Source organism: Tamandua tetradactyla, chromosome 23 (genome assembly GCF_023851605.1).
Source record: "Tamandua tetradactyla isolate mTamTet1 chromosome 23, mTamTet1.pri, whole genome shotgun sequence".
In the NCBI taxonomy this organism is placed as follows: Eukaryota; Metazoa; Chordata; class Mammalia; order Pilosa; family Myrmecophagidae; genus Tamandua; species Tamandua tetradactyla.
The window spans coordinates 2,341,728-2,360,583 of record NC_135349.1 but is presented as its reverse complement, the minus strand read 5'-3'; the positions used below and the strand labels follow the sequence as shown (position 1 = coordinate 2,360,583).

Sequence of the window (18,856 nt, the reverse complement as noted above, 5' to 3'; positions counted from 1 at the left end):
CTGGGCAAGACTGTTTGGAGCTTCTCACGTGTATCAATTCAGCAAGGCTTCGGGACAACCCTGTGAGCTAGAAGCTTCCCCATTTTACAGGTGGGAGTGGAGGGATTCCAGCCCAATGTCTGCCCCGGGGCCTGGGCTGCAACCCCAGATAAGCCCCTCAAAGGAAGGGCTCCCCCTTGCCTTCTGACCCCAGAACCTGGCACATGCCCGGCACCTGTGCGAGCTGAGTCACTACTGACAACCCCGCGCCCGTCAGTGGATGAGTGAATAGCGAGATCTGGCCCGGCCACCCCATGGGGTCTTTCACGACCCTGGAAAGGGGCGCAGGGCTGACCTACACTGCGACGTGGCTGAACCTCGAAGACATTGTGCTAGGTAAAAGAAGCCAGCCATAGAAGATCACATGTTACAGGATTCCATTTACAGGAAATGTCCAGGAGAGGGAAATCCATAGAGACTGAAGGTAGGTTTCCAGGGGCCGGACAGGAGAGGGGATGGGAGCAACTGCTTGATGGGGGCAGCTGCAAAGAAGACAGATGACCCCTGTCCTCTGGGGTGCAGCAAAGGAGGAGTGTGGCCTGGGGCAGGGGTGCTTAACCTGGAGCCCAGAGGCCCCCCAGTGATTCTGGAGCTCCATAAACTTGGGTGGAAAAAATCCTCTCTTTATTTTCACTACCTCTGATTGCAATTTAGCATTTCCTTCGATGATGAATGTAGGTGACAAACCACAGCAGAATCAGTAGACCCTGTGGCTTTGCCTCAACAGAAATCACAGCTATCTCTACATCCCGTCACAGTTTTTGCAGATACCTCAAAATATTATCTACATCCCTATTTCAAAAATATGGTGGCTACTAGTCTCCAGGGCTAGAAAATATTTGATGTGTTAATGAAGAGGCACCTGTATTAGAATCCCACAGTTTTAAAACTCCTTGGTAACTATATTTCAGTGTACTTGTTTTCCTTTGACATCTTCTGCACGTGACTTTACGTGCTTAGAGACATTTTTCTGGGAGGAGTCCTGAGCTACCCAGATGCCAAACGGGCCCTGGGAAAGTTAAGAAGCTGTGCCCCTGAAGGTGTCACCTGTGGGGGAAAATCTCAGGTGCTTCCAGCAGTGGCGAGCACAGCCAGGCCTGGAAGGCAGAGCTCTATCGAATGGAGGTCCGGGGACCCAGGGAAGGTTCCAGAGTGTGGGATGATGCCCTAGTCCTGCAGAGCTTGTCTTGGCCACATCTCGTGGGTTGGATGGAGGGCAAGAGGGCCAGGGAAAGTTCTGGGGTCCTGGGAGGCAGAGCAGCCTCTTCCGAAGGAAGCAATCCCACGAAACAACTTTCGCTTGTTTGCTTTTCAAACCTTTTTGCTTGAAAAGCACGTGGAGGAACTTAACATGGAGAAAGCCACAAGCAAATCCACCGCGGAAGTAAGGTGGCCGGCAGCTCTGAACGCCGCCCAGTGGAAGGGCTGGGCGTTCAGGTGTCAGGAAGGTGATTAAAGGAGCCACAGCTCTCTAGGAGTCGGGCGAAGGAGGACATGTTGAGAATGGTATGTCAGCCCGAGCTGCGGGCGCCCTGGTTTATTGGTTTGTGTCACAGCCTTCACATTACTGAAGTGACGTTCGGTGGGGCTTTACGTCACAGGTCCCCTTCTGTGTCCCCGTGGCCGCCAGCATTTCGTCGTGCAGCTCCCCGCGCTCTCGTCACCCATTATCCATTACTGTCACCTCCCTGCCAGCGTGTCCTTGGAGAGGATTCCTGACGGAGCCGTCCTGGTTAGAGAAATTCAATGTGATTGAACTGCGGCAAAGAATCCAAATCCCAATATTGGAACGAGATGAATGATAACTAGGTATTAAAGCACACGGGTTGTTTATTGCTGGCAGGAGGCTGGGAAACATAAGCATGTAAAAAGCTGCAAATTAATCATGGCTGGTGAGGGGAAACCTGAAAGAGTCACCTCTGTCTTTGTTAACGCTGCTTTGTTACTGTCAGTGTGTCACCAAGTTCTGTTCTCTCCTTCTGGGGTAGACTTCCACCCCGAGGGGCAAGAGTTCAAAGAAAGGGTCCATTTCGCATCACCTGGTATAAAGCAGAGGAGGGCAGGGTGTTGTGGGTTGAATCGTGTCTCCCCGGAAAACACATGCCCCAGCTCCCACGCCCGGCCCTGGGCCCGTGACCGTATTTAGAAATAGGGTCTTCGAAGATGTGATGAGCTAAAATGAAGGCAAACTGGCTCGCGGTGGGCCCACTATAACGGCTGTCCTTGTAAGACGGACAGTTTGGACACAGACAGACAGACGGGGGGGGGGGAGGACCAATTGAAGACGGAGGCAGAGACTGGCATGATGCTTCTAGACCCCAGGAACCCAAGGATGGCCGGTCCCCGCCAGGAGCCAGGAGATGGCCAGGAAGGCCTTTCGGCCCTGCCGACGCCTCCACTTCAGACTCAAGGCCGCCCGAGCTGCGGGAGAGGCCCCTCTGCCGGTCTCACCCCCGTCAGTGGACGCACAGGCACGTCCCGGCCCCACCACTCACTACCTGTGGCCACAACTGGCCCTGAGCTGTAAAGTGCCAAGGATTCTAGAACCCTCCTCGCAGAGTTATGGCGATTTAACAAGATCCTTCCTTTACATGTTTAATCCCATGGTTGGCTGTCAATGAATGGCAGCCATTGAGACTGATGAAATTTTCCCCAAAATAACCCCTGGGGCCAGCATGGCGTTAAAAATGCAGAATTCCGGGTCCCGCCGCCTGCATTAGAATCCGCACTCAGGAAGCTCCCTGGGCAGGTTGAACAGACAGGAGCGTTTGGAAGCATGGACACAGGGGTTCTTGTGCTGCCAGAGTTTTTTAGTGGATTGGAGGAAGGGTAAGTGTGTGTTGCAACAAAAACAGTACAGAGATTCATTAATGTTTAAAGAGTTCATTTTCTATTTCTCTAAGAAATGCCTTCACTTCATGCCACAAATTCTCATATGCTTTGTTTTAAATATTTCCATTTAGTTCAAAATATTTTCCAGTTTTCCATTTGGCTCCTTCTTTGACCAATGGGTTATTTAGGACTGTGTCATTAATTTGCAACTCTATTTCCAGATATCTTTTTACTAATAATTTCTAATTCGGTTCCACTGCAGTCAGAGCAAGGGAACATATTCTATATCATTTTTATCATTTTAAAACTACTGAGATTTGTTTTATGTCCCCAAATAAGGTCTATATTTGTGACCACGTACCCCTGAAAAGATATATATTCTGCAGACATTCCGGGGTTGTTAGCAGTAGCGGTAATATTTGGTCAATTAGATCAAATTGGTTGGTAGGATTCAAATTTTCTACATCCTTGCTTTTGTCTTCTTGTTAGAAACAAATACTGCGAGAGGAGTGTTGGACTCTACAACCGTGATTGGGAATTTGTCTACTTCTCCTTTCAGGTTTATCCATTGTTGCCTCATGGATTTTGAAGTTCTAGAATTAAGTCCATAAAGCGTTGTTACATGAACTGACTCTATTCTCATTTTTAAACGTCTCTGTCTCTAGTAATACTCCTTTTCCTGGAGTCGGTTTTTCAAATATTTTTATAGCCCTTCCAAAATTGATGAATTGTGTTTGCACGGCGTGTCTTTTTCCATTTTTTTATTTTGATCTTATCTGTGTCTGTATATTTAGAGTGTGTCTCTGATAAACAGCATGTTGTTGAAGCATTTTTAAATCCACTCTGATAATCTCTGCCTTTCAGTTGAAGTGTTAGTCCCTTTACATAAGCATCTAAGTGCTAAGGTGTTAGGTTTTATTGTTTGTTTGCTTTTTATTCATTTGTTCCTTGCTTCATTTCCCCAACTTTCCTGACTCTCTTTGGATTAATTGAGGACTTTGTCGGCATTCCATTTTTTCTCCTCTACTATCATGTTAGCCTGCCGCTTTGTTTTATTTCTCAGTGTGTGCTCTATGTTTGTAAATGCATCTTTAATCCATCACAGCCTACTGTGTATCGCCATTACATTGCTTCCTATGTAGTATATAAAGTATAAGTACCTACATAGCATAAGTGTATGTTCCTACATAGTATATGGACCTCACAACAGACACTCGTACTTAACCCTCTCTCATCCTTTGTGCTATTATTGTCATTTATCATATTTCTACACATGCTGTAAGCTGCCCAATGGATTTTTTTATTTTTTGCTTTAAGTAATCATTTATATATTTTAAGCAATTAAGAATGAGATAAAATACTTCCTATACACTCACATGTCTCCTCTCTCTGGCACTCTTCCGTCGCTCACATGGATCCAAGCTTCTATCTGGAATCATTTTCCTTTAGTCTAAAGAATACACTTCAACTTTTCTTAAACTTCGGATCTACTGGTGATGGATGTTTTCAGCTTTTGGTTTATCAAAGGTACAGTCTTTATTTCACCTTAATTTGGGAAGATATTTCTCTGGATAAAGAATTCCAGGTAGACTGTTTTGTGGTTGCCTTGGCACTTAAAGGATGTTTCATTTTCTTCTTCAATGCCCTTTTTTCCAAGAATGGTGAGCAGTAATTCTTATCACTGTTCCATTGTATGTAATATGTCTTTTTTCTCTGCCTGCTTTCAAGATTTTCTCGTTATATTTAGTTTTCAGCAGTTTGAATGATATCCCTGTGTGTGGACGCATGTTTCTTCTACCTAGAGTTCATTGAGCTTCTTGCATCTGTGGACTGATATTTTCCACCAAATTTGGAAAAATTTTGGTCATTAATTTTTTAATTAATTTATCTTCCACAATCTCTCTCTTCTCTCCTTTTGGAACTCTAATTATATGTATGTTAGACCACTTGATATTTTTCCACCATTCGCTGAAGCTCTGTTCATTTTTTCTGGCCACTTTTATCCTCTGTGCCTTAGTTGTATGGTTTTAAAGTTCACTCATATTTGTGTAGTTGTATAGTTTTCAAGTCCACTGATCCTTCCTTCTTCAGTGCTCAATTAATTAATTATGTCAATTGAATTTGTAATACATATTCCATTCGTTAGTTCTGTAAACAAAAAAAAAGTTCAGTAAACTAAAAAAGAATTTCCATTTTATTATTTTTTACTTTGTATCTGTTCCCTTGTCATGTTGATGTTTTCCTTTAAATTTTTGGCCTATTTATAATAGTTATTAAAGACGTTTCTTTGTATTGCAAATTCCAATATCTCTGTTATTTCTGGGTCTGTTTCTATTGATCAGTTTTTCTCCTGACTGTGGGTTAAATTTATTGGCTTATGCACATATCTAGTAAAATATTTTATTTATATTCTGGTGCATTCATTTGTTAAGCTGCTAGAATGCAATATACTAGAAATAGAATAGCTTTTAAAAAGGAAATTTAATAAGTTACAAATTTACCATTCTGAGGATGTGAAAGTGTCCAAATTAAGGCACCAACAAGAGGTTACCTTCACTCAAGAAAGGCTGATGGCTTTTCTGAACGCCTCTGTCAGTGGGAAGGCACAGGGCTGGCATCTGCTGGGCCCTGGCTCCTGGGCTCCGTTGCTTTCAGTCTCTGTTCCTGTGGGGGTTCCTCACTTTGCTTCTCCAGGGCTGACTTTCGTCTCTTGGCTTCCCTTGGCTCTCTCCAGGTTCTGACTTGCTTAACATCTCATGGGAAGCCACATGGCAAGGTCTGCTGGGCTCCAAACAACTCCAAACATCCATGTCTCTGTTCTCCAAGTGTTGGAATCTATGTCAGCTCTGCTTTCTCCACACGTTTTCCCTTTTAAAGGATTCCAGTAAATAATCAAGTCACTTGGAATGGGTGGAGTCACATCTCCATCTAATCAAAATATCACACCCACAAGCGAGCATGACACATCTCCGTGAATATAATCTAATCAAAAGTTTCTACCCTGCACTAGTGAATCAGGAAAAAGAAACAGCTGCCCCCACAAGACTGGATCGGGATTAAAACATGACTCCTTTGGGGTACACGATCGCTGCGATAGGCACATCTAGGCGTTGTGGCTGCCAAATTATTGAAAGGCTGGCTTTTGTCATCTTTCCTAAAGTTGGATTAATCTATATGATCTGGCAAATTTATGCATGAAAATTTTTTTATGTATGAATAGCCTGGACCCTTTTGAAAGTTATTTTTCAGTTATTTTGGTAGGTATATCTAGAAAGTTATTTTGGTAGGTATGTCTAGAGTAGACCTTATTCAAGGGTGAGGGTGCCCTGCCCCTAAAATATGGACTTCCTGGGTCTCTGAGTTCCCAGGATCTCGGTGAGGCCCCTGCAGTCTGCCTGGTTGGATCTCCAGTACGGCCCCGCCCTGCGGACACCTGCAGCCCCCGCAGCTCTCAGCCCTTGGTAGTTGTCTCTGCCAGGCCTGTGCACATGCAGGCGGGCATATGCAGTTCCCCCTCTCGGTATTTTCCTCCTGAATGCCAGCCTCCTCAGCAACCCTGAACCCTGCTCTCTGCACCCTCCGTCCATCGGGGCAGCTGTGCTCTGCTTGGGCCCCACCTGTCTGCCTAGTCCCCACCTGTCTGCTTGGGCCCCACCTGTCAGCCCAGGTCCCACCTGTCAGCCCAGGTCCCACCTGTCTGCCCGGGCCTCACCTGTCTGTCATGGTGTATAAGGGCATCAAAGGAGGGGCATGGGCGCAGCTCACACCTGACCTGAATTCGCCAGGCCAGACAAAGCATGTCATACAACACCAGTAACGTGGCCGCGTTTGTTGTGGGGCGAATCAAGTGGGAACCGTGTCCCCAAACAAAATCTCACATAATGCTAGATATTCTGAAACTCTTGTTGTGTGAAATATCAGCTGCGTATGAGAACTGATTGAGGGCCTCATCTTCACTTTTCAGAAGTCCTGGCTATGAGGACACAGTGCTTTTCCTTAACCCAGTTAAGAGACTTGAAAATGACCGAGATGGAGGCAGGCAGGTGGGGGGCAACGGGGAGCAAAGCCCCAAGGACGCACGGTCCCCAGATGGCATCTGGAAGGAAGTTTCTGTACCCCTAAAGTGTCACAGTAGGTCCCAGAGCTGGGGACCCACCCGGAGGGACCCTGCAGGAGGAGGTGTGAAGACCTGGCCCGACCTGGAGCTGGGTGGAAACCCCATGGAAGCCCCTCGCGGACGCGAGCCCAGAGAGGGCGGCCGGCTGCCCTGCTTCGCAGTCCTGGCCGACCAGGCCAGCGTGTGAACCCCAAGCCAGCAACCAGCAACTGCAAACCGCGGCTGCCCGAGGACCCTGCACGGGGGAAAGGCAGGTGCTGGCACAGGTGTGACCAGCCCCTGGCGATGGCGAGGCGGCATGTCCACCAACAGAGCCTGGATTCGGGAGGCGTTGGGGTGTGTGAGCAGGGCCCAGCTCGGCGGCCCCTCAGGTGGACCCGCACTGACGTTTCCGGCATGGGGAGACCACAGGCGCACCCCAATAAATGGAGAGAAAAGGGTTTGATTTGCACAGCCTCAGTTTCCCCAGGACATTTAATCTCTAAGGCTGGCTGCCCCTGCTGGGGCTGGCCAATACATCCGGGAGGGGTTTCAGCCGCTGCAGCTGAGAAGACGCCTGGAGAATCCCCTACAGAGACCCAGGGCCACGCAGCAGCCCCAACTGCTGTTCCTATTAGTTCGGGAGCCAGAACCAAACGCCCACAGAATCACAATATGCTTCAGTTACCAAAAAAAAAAAAGGCAAGATGGAAAACAAGCCCCAGAAATCCTATTACCTTCTACCATAAACTTTTTTCTAGAATAGACTCTTGTGTGCCCTGACTACAAAGTCTAAGGTTTCCGGCTGCAGCCTCTGTCAGGAGGGAGCACGGCTAACACTTGCCACCGGCAGGCACTCGTGTTTGCAGAGCTGGTGGTGAGCTCCCGTGCACGGCACACGCACACGAGTGTGTGCACAGGCACAACCTACGCGTGTGCAAAGAAGACATCCTCGCCTGTCAGTGCACGCTGACACCCTTCGGCCGATGCCAGCTCTCTCTCAACACCCACCGCCCGCATTGGGCTCTTTCCCAGCTCGGGGAACCAGCAGTCACGCTGCCCCTTCATTCTTGGAACAGCCGTTTCCCTCATAGGATCTGAGAGTTTTGCAAACTGTGGACTTTGGACTTAACAAATGAACTTGTTCCAGGACGACGGTGATGATTCCTGCCATTCTCCAAGCACCGAGTGCATGGCAGGCGTTTGATGAACGCAATCTCGTCCCACCGCAGATAAAATTCTGCAAGATATGGCCAGTATATTCCCGTTTCACACAGACAGGGAGCGCAGCCGAGAAGGGTTGGAGGAGCTGGGTGGCACTTTGGTCTGGCGAACTTCCCGAAGTGCGAGGAACCCCTACCGAGGCCTGGGGGGTGGGGGGGGACAGTGACCACCAGGCTCGCCGCTGTGTCCATCGCGGGCTGTTTTTGAGCCTTTGCACTCGGTCCTTCCCGCCCTCTGTGAAGCTGAATTTCCCAAGTCGCCGGGTTTCTCACCCACTAATTTCTGACATCAAGTGAGTGTCTGGGCTCTTTGTAAGCTCTTTTCGTTATTATTATTAAAATATTGCATTCATTTCCCATGTGTATTCTTGTCTCCCCACCGTTTCCGTTTGTCTGATCACTGCTGTATGTCCTGTTGTAACAGTCTGCACGTATTGAAAGCCAAGCAAAGGCAGAGTCCCGTTTTTAAAACGTAAACAGGCATTTTGGACAACGCATTCTCAGCAAAGGCACCTGGCCAACATTTATCAGACATGGCAGGGGAAGTTCTCATTCTGCATCATGTAAAGGACAGCAAGATATCAGCTGTTAGGAAAATGAAATAAGATGGAAAATTTTAACAAACCGTTCAACCCATTTTCTTAAAGAGAGTTCCGCCACCGCCAGACAGGTTGGATAACCTCCTGGTCAGTCGTTCAGAGGTGATTCTCCACGGGATTGATAGATTTGGCTTCCACTCTGGGAAGGGAACCACTTTTTCTATACTTGCTTGCAGTTTTGCTTCTACGGAACTAGATCTCTCCGTGTATTAGGAGTTGTTTGTGTTTTGAAGGTTCTTGACCTTTTGATCTCGGTGTTGGTGGTTTTGAGTCTTTTCCATTCTTGTTTGGTTTCTGAGCATTTTTTGCTGGAGTATCTCATATACATTTCTTCACTGGAGCTTTTTCTTCTGTTTTCTCATCATCAAAATCATCATGTTCCTTTTTCTCAGCATTGATGTCATCTTCCTCAGCAGCAAGTCTTGCCTTTTTCCGTGGAACCCTGCTACCCCTTCAGTGGCAGATGGCTCTCCAGATGCACATCTGCGTCTCACGTCCTCCTCCTCTTCCTCCCCAGCTGCCAAGTGCTGTCCACTGCAGGCCGGGCCCAGAGCCACACGGCAACCCTGAGGCCACAGGTAGAGGCATTTCAAAGCCTCCAGGGGAAACCGTTGGCTGTGCGGACAATTCAAAGTCCCGAGTTCTACTCTAATTGGGCTGCCTTCCTAAGTCATCGCGTCTGCTCCCACAACGTGCACTTCGTCCTTTGCACCAGCGCCTAACGGACCGTTCTTCAAGGTAGCTGGTGCTCATGTTCATTATTAGCCACTTAAAGTGGTTATCTTCGTGGGCCTCTAGTTCACAGCCGAAGCTCGTTCTGGGGCCTCAGGCCGTTCATGTCCATGCCCATCGAATCTTCCATGGGGTGGTGCGCCCATGTGGGAGAGAAGACAGACGAGAGGTGTCTGCTGCTCCAGAGACAGTCCCGCAGGACGGATCACACCACGGTCTTTTCACGCTCACTGGCTGTTCCTTAGGCATCTTTGTAAAGGTTCCCCATTGCTTCCAGCCCCGCCCATCAGCTGCGGAGAATGTTCTATCAGAGGTGTGGGATAGAGGCGGCAGAAGCTGCGCCTGGGATCGGAGCAGACTCTCTGCAGAGCTCCTGAACATCCCCACCAGCTGACCGGGGGCCTCCGCGGTGTCCACAGCCAGGCCTCTGTCCGGGGGGCAGCAGGATCGTCCTTCCAGGTCGGCTGCTGCTCTCCAGTGCCCCTGGCTCCCGGCAGACACTCGGTCTTTGGTGGGACCAGAGAGAGCTGGGGGGCTGGGGGCAGGCGAGAGTTAACCTGTCGAGGCGGCACGGCGCCGGGTTTTGTGGGACGAGCTGATTCCCTCTCTGCGACGCCGCAATGCCTCCCACTGCGGCTTCATTATCAGCAAGCTGCTAATTAAATTCCATATTTATGATCAGAAAATAAAATCATTGGACCTTCTTTAAATAGGACTTTATGAGTTTGGGCTCAGGCGGCTGAGTCAGCACACAAGGTCCTGCCTGGCTCAGAGCTACGGTTCCAAGACAGAGATAAATTAAACAAATAAATGCCAAGGAGGGCGTTTCATACAAAGTCCTTGGAAGGGCCCGGTCCTGAGCAGGTTCCACGGCCCCCGTGGGGCAGTCCAGCCCTGCAATCCCATTACTGTGCGCTCCACTCTACAACAGTGCACCCCTGAGCTGCCCACACCTGCCACTGGCCCCCCAGGGACTCCGCAGAGCCCTCGTCCTACCCGCATCAGAGCAGTAACTCCTGCCACCCCACGCCTGCCTCTGACCACACGGCCCCAGGCCACCCTACGACGGCTCCAAGCCTCAGCTTCCTTGTCTCTAAAATGGGGAGCTCTGCCTCTCAGGACTGCTGGGGGAATTAAGTGAGGGTCCAGGGCCCAGAACGCAAGAGAGCAGGAAGGAGCCCTAGTGTTTTAGTTTGCTAAAGCTGCTGGAATGCAATACACCAGAAATGGGCCGAATTTTATAAAGGGGGTTATTAAGTAAAAGTTTACAGTTCTGGGCGGGCCGCGGTGGCTCAGCGGGCAAAGTGCTTGCCTGCTATGCCGGAGGACCTCGGTTCGATTCCCGGCCCCAGCCCATGTAACGAAAACGGAGAAACAAAATACAATAAAACAAGAAAATGTTTAAAAGATGTTTCCCTTTCTTCCTCTCTTCCTTCCTTCTATCCTTCCTTCCTTCTCTCTGTCTTTCCTTTAAAAAAAAAAAAAAAAAAAAAAAAAAAAAAGTTTACAGTTCTAAGACCATAAAAACGTCCAAACTAACTGTGGTCAACTTGGCCAGGTGAAGGCACCTAGTTCTGTTGCTGTGGACATGAGCCAATGGCATGTGAACCTCATCTGTTGCTGATTACATCTGCAGTCGGCTAGGAGGCGTGCCTGCTGCAATGAATGATGTTTGAGTTAATCGACTGGTGCTTAAATGAGAGACTCAACGTAGCACAGCCCATGCAGCTCAGCACACCTCATCTCAGCACTCGCAGCTCAGCCCAGGCCTTTGGAGATGCAGAAAGGAATCACCCTGGGGAAAGTTGTTGGAACCCAGAGGCCTGGAGAGAAGGCCAGCAGAGATCACCCTGTGCCTTCCCACATAAGAAAGAACCTCAGTTGAAAATTAGCTGCCTTTCCTCTGAAGAACTATGTGTTAACTAAATAAATCCCCTTTTACTGAAAGCCGATCTGTCTCTGGTGTGTTGCATTCTGGCAGCTAGCAAACTGCAACACTAAGGCACCCAGAGAAAGGTACCTTGACTCAAGAGAGGCCAATGGGCCTGGAACACCCCGGTCAGCTGGGCAGGGCATGGAGGGCTCTGCTGGTCCCTTGGCTTCTAGCTTCAAACAGTTTTCTTTCTGCATCTCCAAACTCTGTGTCAGCTCTGAGCTCTCTCCAAAATGATTCCCTCTTAGAGTAAGTGAATTAAGACCCACCTTGAATGGTGGAGATGCATCTCCATGGAAACCACCTAATCAAGGATCCACCCACAGTGGGGTGGGTCACATCTCCATGGAAACAACTTCATCGAAAGGCCCCACCCAGCAATAGACTTGCCCACAAGTGTGGATTAGGATTGAGGGAATGTGACTTTTCCAGGATACACAACAGCCTGAAACCACACCTAGCAGCTCTGAGGCATCCCCCCAAGCCCCTCCACCGCCCGGGGCAGCCTGCGCCCACCTCCCGCCTGCTTCACTCCGTGCGCGGCAGCAGTTACGTCCCAAGCAGCCAGAGGTGAGCGTTTTCAGGGCGTGACGAAAGCTCGTTCTGTTCTCGGGAATGAGACCCTCATGCTCAGGACAGCGGGGCCAGGGCCAAGACCCCAAGCATTTCCCTCGTGGTCACTGCTCGTCGTCCTCACCCTCTTAGGCCGTGGAGGGTGCGCCGGGAGGCCCCCGTCAGCCCCCGCAGAGCCCCCGCCCTGCCCTGCCCTGCCCTGCCGTGCCCAGGCCTGGCCCACATGAGCCGCGTGCCCAGGCCCTGCCCTCTGGGAGGGGGGAGACAGTGCCGCCGGGCGTGTGGTCCCGGTTCCCGCCAGGGGGGCCGTGGGGGCCGTGTCCTGTGGGCAGGCAGGTACCTACCAAGTACCCGTCTCTCCAGGGTCTCTCCAGGCTGTAGTAGCTGCTCCCTTCCTCTGGCCCCCCAGGCTAGGGTGGCAGGGTACCCCACTATTTCCTGTTGGCTCCCCTAGACCCTGCCTCACCCTTTTAAGCTGTCCCTTCATTAAAGTCTCCCCCAGACCCAGTTGAATGGCATCCGTTTCCTCCTGGACTCTGACCAAGTTGGAGGTTCAGCATTGTGCCCTGCTCTCAGCCCCCAGGCTGGCCTTTTTCGGGGTGCTTGGCAGGGGAGGGGACACATGCAGGTGCGGGAGGGGGCACTGATGAGGCTGGAGGCTGGGGAGGGGTTTGGTGGGTAGAGCTGGCTGCAGAAGGCGTGGGGTGTATTAGTCTCCTATAGTTGCTGTAACAAATACCACAATTGGGGGCTGAAAACCACAGAATTTTATTGTCTCTCAGTGCTGGGGAGACTTCTCACAGAAGTCTAAAATGGGGCCCTGGCAAGGCTCCCTCTGAAGGCTCCAGGGATGGGAGCTCCTTCCTGTGTCCTCCAACTCCTGATGGGGCCGGCCGGCTCTGGCATCCCTTAGCTTGTGGCTGTACCCTTTACCCCTCCATCGCTGGCTCCGTCGTCACCCAGCCACGTGACAGGCGTGTGCGTGTCTCCATGGGCCTGCCCCTCCTCTGAGGGGACACTCGTCACTGGGCGAGGCCACCCTCACCCAGTGTGACCTCATTTTAACTTGGTGGCTGTTTTCCAGTAGGGTCACATTCTGAGGTTCCAGGCCCCGCTCTGTGTGAGGGGTGTGAAAGGATGAGGGGCCCAGGGAGAGGGAAAGGAGGGAAACCCGGGCATGCAAATAGAGGGACGGCGTCAGAACTCACTGAGTGGACGCCTGCACCTAAGGTGCTGGCACACCTGGTGTTGGTGAGGTCGTGGAGGTACCGGAACTCTCCCCCGCTGCCAGCTTCAGAAGAGACGCAGCAGCACCGCACCAAGCTAAGCTCGGTCCTCTCTGCGTCTCTGCGCCCAGACTCTCTCTCCCATAAGGACCCCAGCCCGCCCAGATTTGGGGCCCACCTGCTCCAGCATGCCCCCCACCTTCATTTAACCCATCCCATCTGCAAAGATCACATGTCTGGAGCGGGTCACATCCCAAGGGAGTGGGATCTGGGCGTATCAACTCATCCCAGGGGCTCCCCTCCCCCATCTCTCCACGTGTGGGACATTCTGTTGCATCCTCTCGTTCCATCCTTACCCCAATGCTTATCACCCCAGTCTTTCCCCATTTGGCTGGGTGCCTCTGCCGCTGGTGTGCCCCATCTCTGCCCAGGCACCCGCTCTCCTCTCCTCCCTGGGGCTCCTGGGAGAACAAAGCCATCAGAGCCTGCTGGATGCAGGAAGGTGCTTAGAGAGGGGCAGAGGGACGCATTGCAGCCCCCCCACCTCGGCAGCCCCAGCCCCCCGTCTCTGCAGCCCCCCACACAGCATAATTAGCACAGATCCCTTCTCTTCTCCCACTACCCCCTTCCTCCGTGGAATGGAAAGTCACCCACCTTTTCTGCTCAGAAATAAAAAAAGGGAAGTACAGCAGCCCACCCCGCCCCCCACCTCTGTGCCTGCTAAAAATAGAGGCTGCCTCTGAGCAGGGGTGGCGGCGTGGGCTTCCGGGGAGGCTGCTGCAGCCACAGCGCTTTCAGGGGGCCTCACAGGCAACGAGCTGGAGGAGAGGGGCCTGGAGAGCAGCGGAGACCCTCAGTCAGACCCACGAGGTACCTAGTTTGCAAACACGTGAGTATATCCTCCAGCCACCTGACTTCGAAGCGCAGGGGCTCTGTGCCAGGGGAGCTGCAGCCAAGCAGACCTCTGGAGGCAGGTCAGAGTCCCTCGTGTAGCCCCTTCCCCTCCCCCCGCCCGCCTCCCATCTCCCTGGATGTTGTCTACACCCCTGAGCTCTAACAGCTTCATGTATGCCCTTTTCCGCTCTTCACTTCTCAAACAAGGCAGTGGGATCTCAGCAGCAAGTGCTGATCGAGTATTTTATGCTGTCACTTTTATTGTACGTAATACAGAATCAGGCACAGAGAAGGCTCTCGGCACCTGCCCGGGGACAGAGGGATTAGGGCAGAGGGCTCCAGTTTTCATGCCTTTGGTTTTTGATTTTCTCCCGACTGAGGACAGTGCAGAGAGCTGACAAGTGGGGGGAGTGCAAAGCATGCGCCGGCTGAAGGAGGGGATTGTCCACGGACCCCAGCTGGGTGGAGAGGAGCTGTGTGCAGCTGCCCTTTGCAGAAGCAGGGGTGCTGGCGCGATCTGAGACACACAGCCCTGCAGCCTTGCTCTCTCTGGGTCTTGTACCTTTGGATCTGCTCTTGGAGGTTTATTAAGACTCCGCAAGCAAAGAAATGAGCCTGAGCTAAATGTCATCCAGCATCTACCCCAAGTCCTAGCTCCTGGGCCCACAAACAAAACGGAACGAGAGAGAAACATCAGAGAGCTGCACGAGGCAGGAAGCCTTCCACCCAGAACTGGGGAGAAACGGGGCAGCAGAGGGCAGGTTCCAGGAGGCAGAAGGACGGCAGATTTCCAGGCGGAACTTCACCCCTTCCGTAGAGCTCCGGGGGGCATCTGAGAAGATGTCTCATTTCCTAGTGGGATGCTTCAGGAACCCGGCGAGCGATGCACCTTGGAAGGCACTTTTGCAGCCTTCCGGGCTCTTTCACAGACTCTGACCTTCCTTTATGGGGCGAAGCTGACTTCATGGATTGGAGAAAGGTGGCTGGGACTTGGAGGTATTTCTGCAATGCGAGCGAGGATGCTAAATCCATGGTGTCTCAAAATCACGCCGGGACACACATCTCGGGAGGCAGTGATTCCCGAGCGGCTCCCTGGCGCCGCCGCCTGCCCGAGCCTGGCTCCCAGGGTGACCTGGTCACAGCTCCCCGCCCACCGCCAAGGGGTGGGAAGCGATGGTGGCCGGGCTGGGCGCCCCCGCCCTGGCCAAGGCCACCCACTCCCGCGCCCTCGGGTCTGCTTGATGGACGCCTTATTCAGTTCTCGGTGCTCCTGTCATTCCACGCAGGCCTGAGGAAGGCGCTCGGGCTTGCCTGCGCTCTGTCATCTTTCCCTCTGCTGGAAGGAAGCGAGAGCTTATCTCTGAGCCAAGAGACCCCCAGTTCCTTCTCCTGTGACGTTCCGAGTCTCAGCGTGGTGTTTCCCGCATGACTGTGGAGGAAGCCCAAAGTATCTGGAAAACGCAGGCCTGGATTCAGGGACCACTGGCGGAAGAGAAGGTGAGACCAGCCCCCCACGGCCTCCGCGCCCCAGCACATTTAAAGACATTTTCACACGACAGTCATTAAGGAGAGGCGTGCCCTCCCTGTCGAAGGGAAGTTGGTGTATTCTGAGAGGTCCTGTGACCGTCCCTTCCTGACCCCCCTCACCTTGCACAAACACGTGGGAAATGGGAGTCTCCAGGGCAGGTGTGGCGGCGTCCCATGAACTACTGCAATGCCTGTGCAGGACCGGGTGGCAGGCGCCCGCTGGGCAAGGAAGCGACTTGCGGATGCTGAAATAGTGACAGGTCTCTTTCTGGGCAGACCCCCCCCTTTCCCCTCCACGCCCCTGCACCTGCTCCCCGCCCCCACACACACATCTTTCCTCTCCTGCTTTGTCTTTTCTTCGTTTCTGTTTCCTTTTCTCAGCCACGCACCTGTGGCTACTAAATAAAACTGACTTCTTGTTCCCTCTTCCCCGTCATACACCCCGACTCTCCCCTCGTCTCTCTTTCGAGCCTCCACCCTCCTCCCTCCCCTACTCCTGCCCCTCTCACCTTCTCCTGTGCTCCTCTCCTGGGGTTCGGGTCCTGGCCTTGCGGCTGCCACCCCCCCAACCTGCTGAAGGCACCCCGGGGGCCTGGGGGAGCCCCTTTCCTTCAGGGTCCCCGACAGCGCGGGGGTGACCGCTCGGTGGGGCCTGACACCTCAGCCTGCCCAGAAAGGGGCAGCTGCGTTTATTTTAAATGCAGCCTACACCGAGGGGCCAGCGCTGCGAAGGGCAGGAACCCAGGGAGAGGGTGGGGTGGGGGGTGGGGAAGCGCCACGGGCACCCCCACACAGCAGGAGTCGGGCCCACCTCCGTGGAATTGGGCAGCTTGGTCTGGCCCAAAGGCTGCAGCAGGGGGCAGCCCTCCAAAGGGCAGCACGGATGAGCCACCGACGTGACCTTGGCTTTGGCTCTGCTCCTGAGTGCATGAAAGCGCGTCCCTCCAGCCGGCCCTCCGTGAACTGAAGACAGAGGGGCCCAGAATAGCGCAGAGCTCACTGAAATGTGGGGACGTCGAGGCGGTGGGAAAGGAGGGGCCCATTTCCTGGGCAAGTTGTTTCTTTTGCGGTTAATTACGAGGAATTAGCCAGAGCCCCCTCCCTCCCTCCCTCTCTGAAGCCTAAAATTTAACTGGATGCACGGCCCCCTCTCACTTCCAACATAGCAGATGCTCAATTGATGCAGTTTAACCGACTCGCTCCTGCGCCGTCTCTGGGGGGAAGCACTCCGAAAGTGGACATCTGGAGGTCTGACTCTCACCTGGGGGTCTGCCTGATCGCGGGTGGAAAGGCTCATCGTCATGGTAAAATAGCGCCCATCTCAGTGCCACGCACGGGCCTCACGCTTTCTCACTCTAAAAGTGCCTTGGGTAAGTGGCATCGATTCCAGGAGACGTGCCGAACCCTGGAGGGTGGGGCCGTCGGGGCCCCTGCAGGACTCCAGAGTGGGTTTGCGCTGCCGGCTGTAGGCTGCCCAGGAGCCCGGCATCCTTTCCTAACCTGGACCGCAAAGGAACAGAGCAACGACGCTCTCATTTTCCTGCCGAAGGAAAAACCGCAAACCTCCGCTGCGTCCTGAGTGTCTGTCCTCAGGCTCTCGGTCGGGATCTCTGCTCCCTGGGTGGCGCGGCACGTCCAGAGTCCCCAGGGGTTGGCTAGCGGAGAGCGTGGGCGGGACCCGACAGAATTTGGGGGGGCCTGGGCATCTCCACTCCCCTGGCAGTCTTTTCTTGGGTCCTGCCCGCCCCCACCCTCGCCGTCCCATCTGGGCTGCGCTCCCGGGTCACGCCGTCCTCCTGCTCCGCGGACAGCTGCCACTGCATGTCCCCCGGCTCACACGGCCGTGTGCCCAGCTGTCCGGGCATCCCTCTGCTGAGGGTCACCCTACACCGTGAGGGGCAGCGTGGCCTTGCTCCACCCAAAGCTCGGGCCCGCACTGGGTCATCGTCTTTAGAGAGGCCGAACCCCATAAGCCGGACCCGTACCTCCCGAGCGCTGGCAGGAAGGATGGGCTCGTGCCTTGATGAGCTCCTCGGGTTCTGGGAGGACCCGGCCGGAGAGGGCGGTCGTTGTCGTCCCATGGATGCGGCTCAGACGTGCCCGCCAGCCAGCAAGGACTTCCTCCCGGCCACAGTTGAGGGGCGTCTCGTCTGCGGAGATGCTTGTGGTGAGATGGCTCATCCCGGCAGGTCAGGAATGGAGGGATGCACGCTCGGGACCAGTCCACGACACATCGGGAGCGCCAGGGAGATGGTACTCGGGGCCAGAGTGCAGCCACGCAGCCACGTACCGGTGAGGGGCCTGGCTCGGCAGCAGGCCGCCACACGCTGACCCACGCTGGCCCACGCCACACATGCCGAGGTGAATTTCTTACCTGCCAGAGGGAGGACAAGAAATCCAGCGTTTATCATCGGAAATCATTCATCTGATGAACATCAAATGCCCGTTTATGTAGGACACGTGCTGGCTGTAGGGCGAGCAAGGATATATGAGATGAATCCCCGCCCAGGGGAGCCCGAGGTCCAGAGCTGACATGAAAAGGTGGGGTGACAGGGCGTGGAGGACAAGCCCCCCACATTCTTCTTTACATACGGCTTCATACGGAGGCAAACAGGGCGACTGCAGAGGAACTTCTTGTTTCTGTCTTGGGTTGGCTGCTGGCTTCTGAGGGAGGGGACCAAGTGGCACTGATTAAGCACTTACCGTCTGCACTACAAGACCCCTACCACACAAGTAGTCCACACACTTACAGGCTGAACATGGAGGCTCAGAGAGGTTAAGCAACACACCCAAGGCCACACAGCAGTAGACAGCAGAACTGCAAACTCAGGACTCTCTTACTTTAGGACCCGAGCTTTTCCACCAGATGAGAGAGGGAAGTGGTCAACTTTATCTCCTGCCCCCCCACACACACACACCTTTTTTAAGGTTTATGTTTATTTCTTATTAATTTTTATTTGCAAACACCACGGTTTTATTTCTTTATGCAAACATTTTGGGAGTTTGACTTTCCTTTTGTTGATTGTAGTTGAATTCCTGCCATCTTTCCCTTACTCCCCCCACCACCTTTTTTCTTCTTTCCTTGTATTTGAACACTGTCTCCTCCCAGCATGAGGCAGCACATACGTCAGTCTCCCAGGTATAGGGGCCGCCTCTCCCTCATCTTCTCTGGGTGTCCTGCA

At 52.9% G+C, this 18,856-nt stretch overlaps 1 protein-coding gene and 1 pseudogene across 6 annotated transcripts in view; one reads left to right on the top strand and one right to left on the bottom strand.

The window, feature by feature from the left end:
- Positions 1–18,856, top strand: part of CARD11 (caspase recruitment domain family member 11) — a 92,761-nt gene that overhangs the window by 23,497 nt on the left and 50,408 nt on the right. For 3 of the 6 annotated variants that reach the window (XM_077140480.1, XM_077140479.1, XM_077140475.1), the window contains exon 1: positions 13,919–14,142. The exons of 1 other annotated variant lie outside the window; for it this stretch is intronic. The gene's annotated coding sequence lies outside the window, so the exon portion shown is untranslated. Of the gene's footprint in view, positions 1–13,918; positions 14,143–15,339; positions 15,645–18,856 lie in introns of those variants that run through there. 2 more of the 6 variants (XM_077140477.1, XM_077140478.1) reach the window with 2 other exon arrangements.
- LOC143666892 (nucleophosmin pseudogene) lies at positions 8,772–9,651 on the bottom strand (annotated as a pseudogene).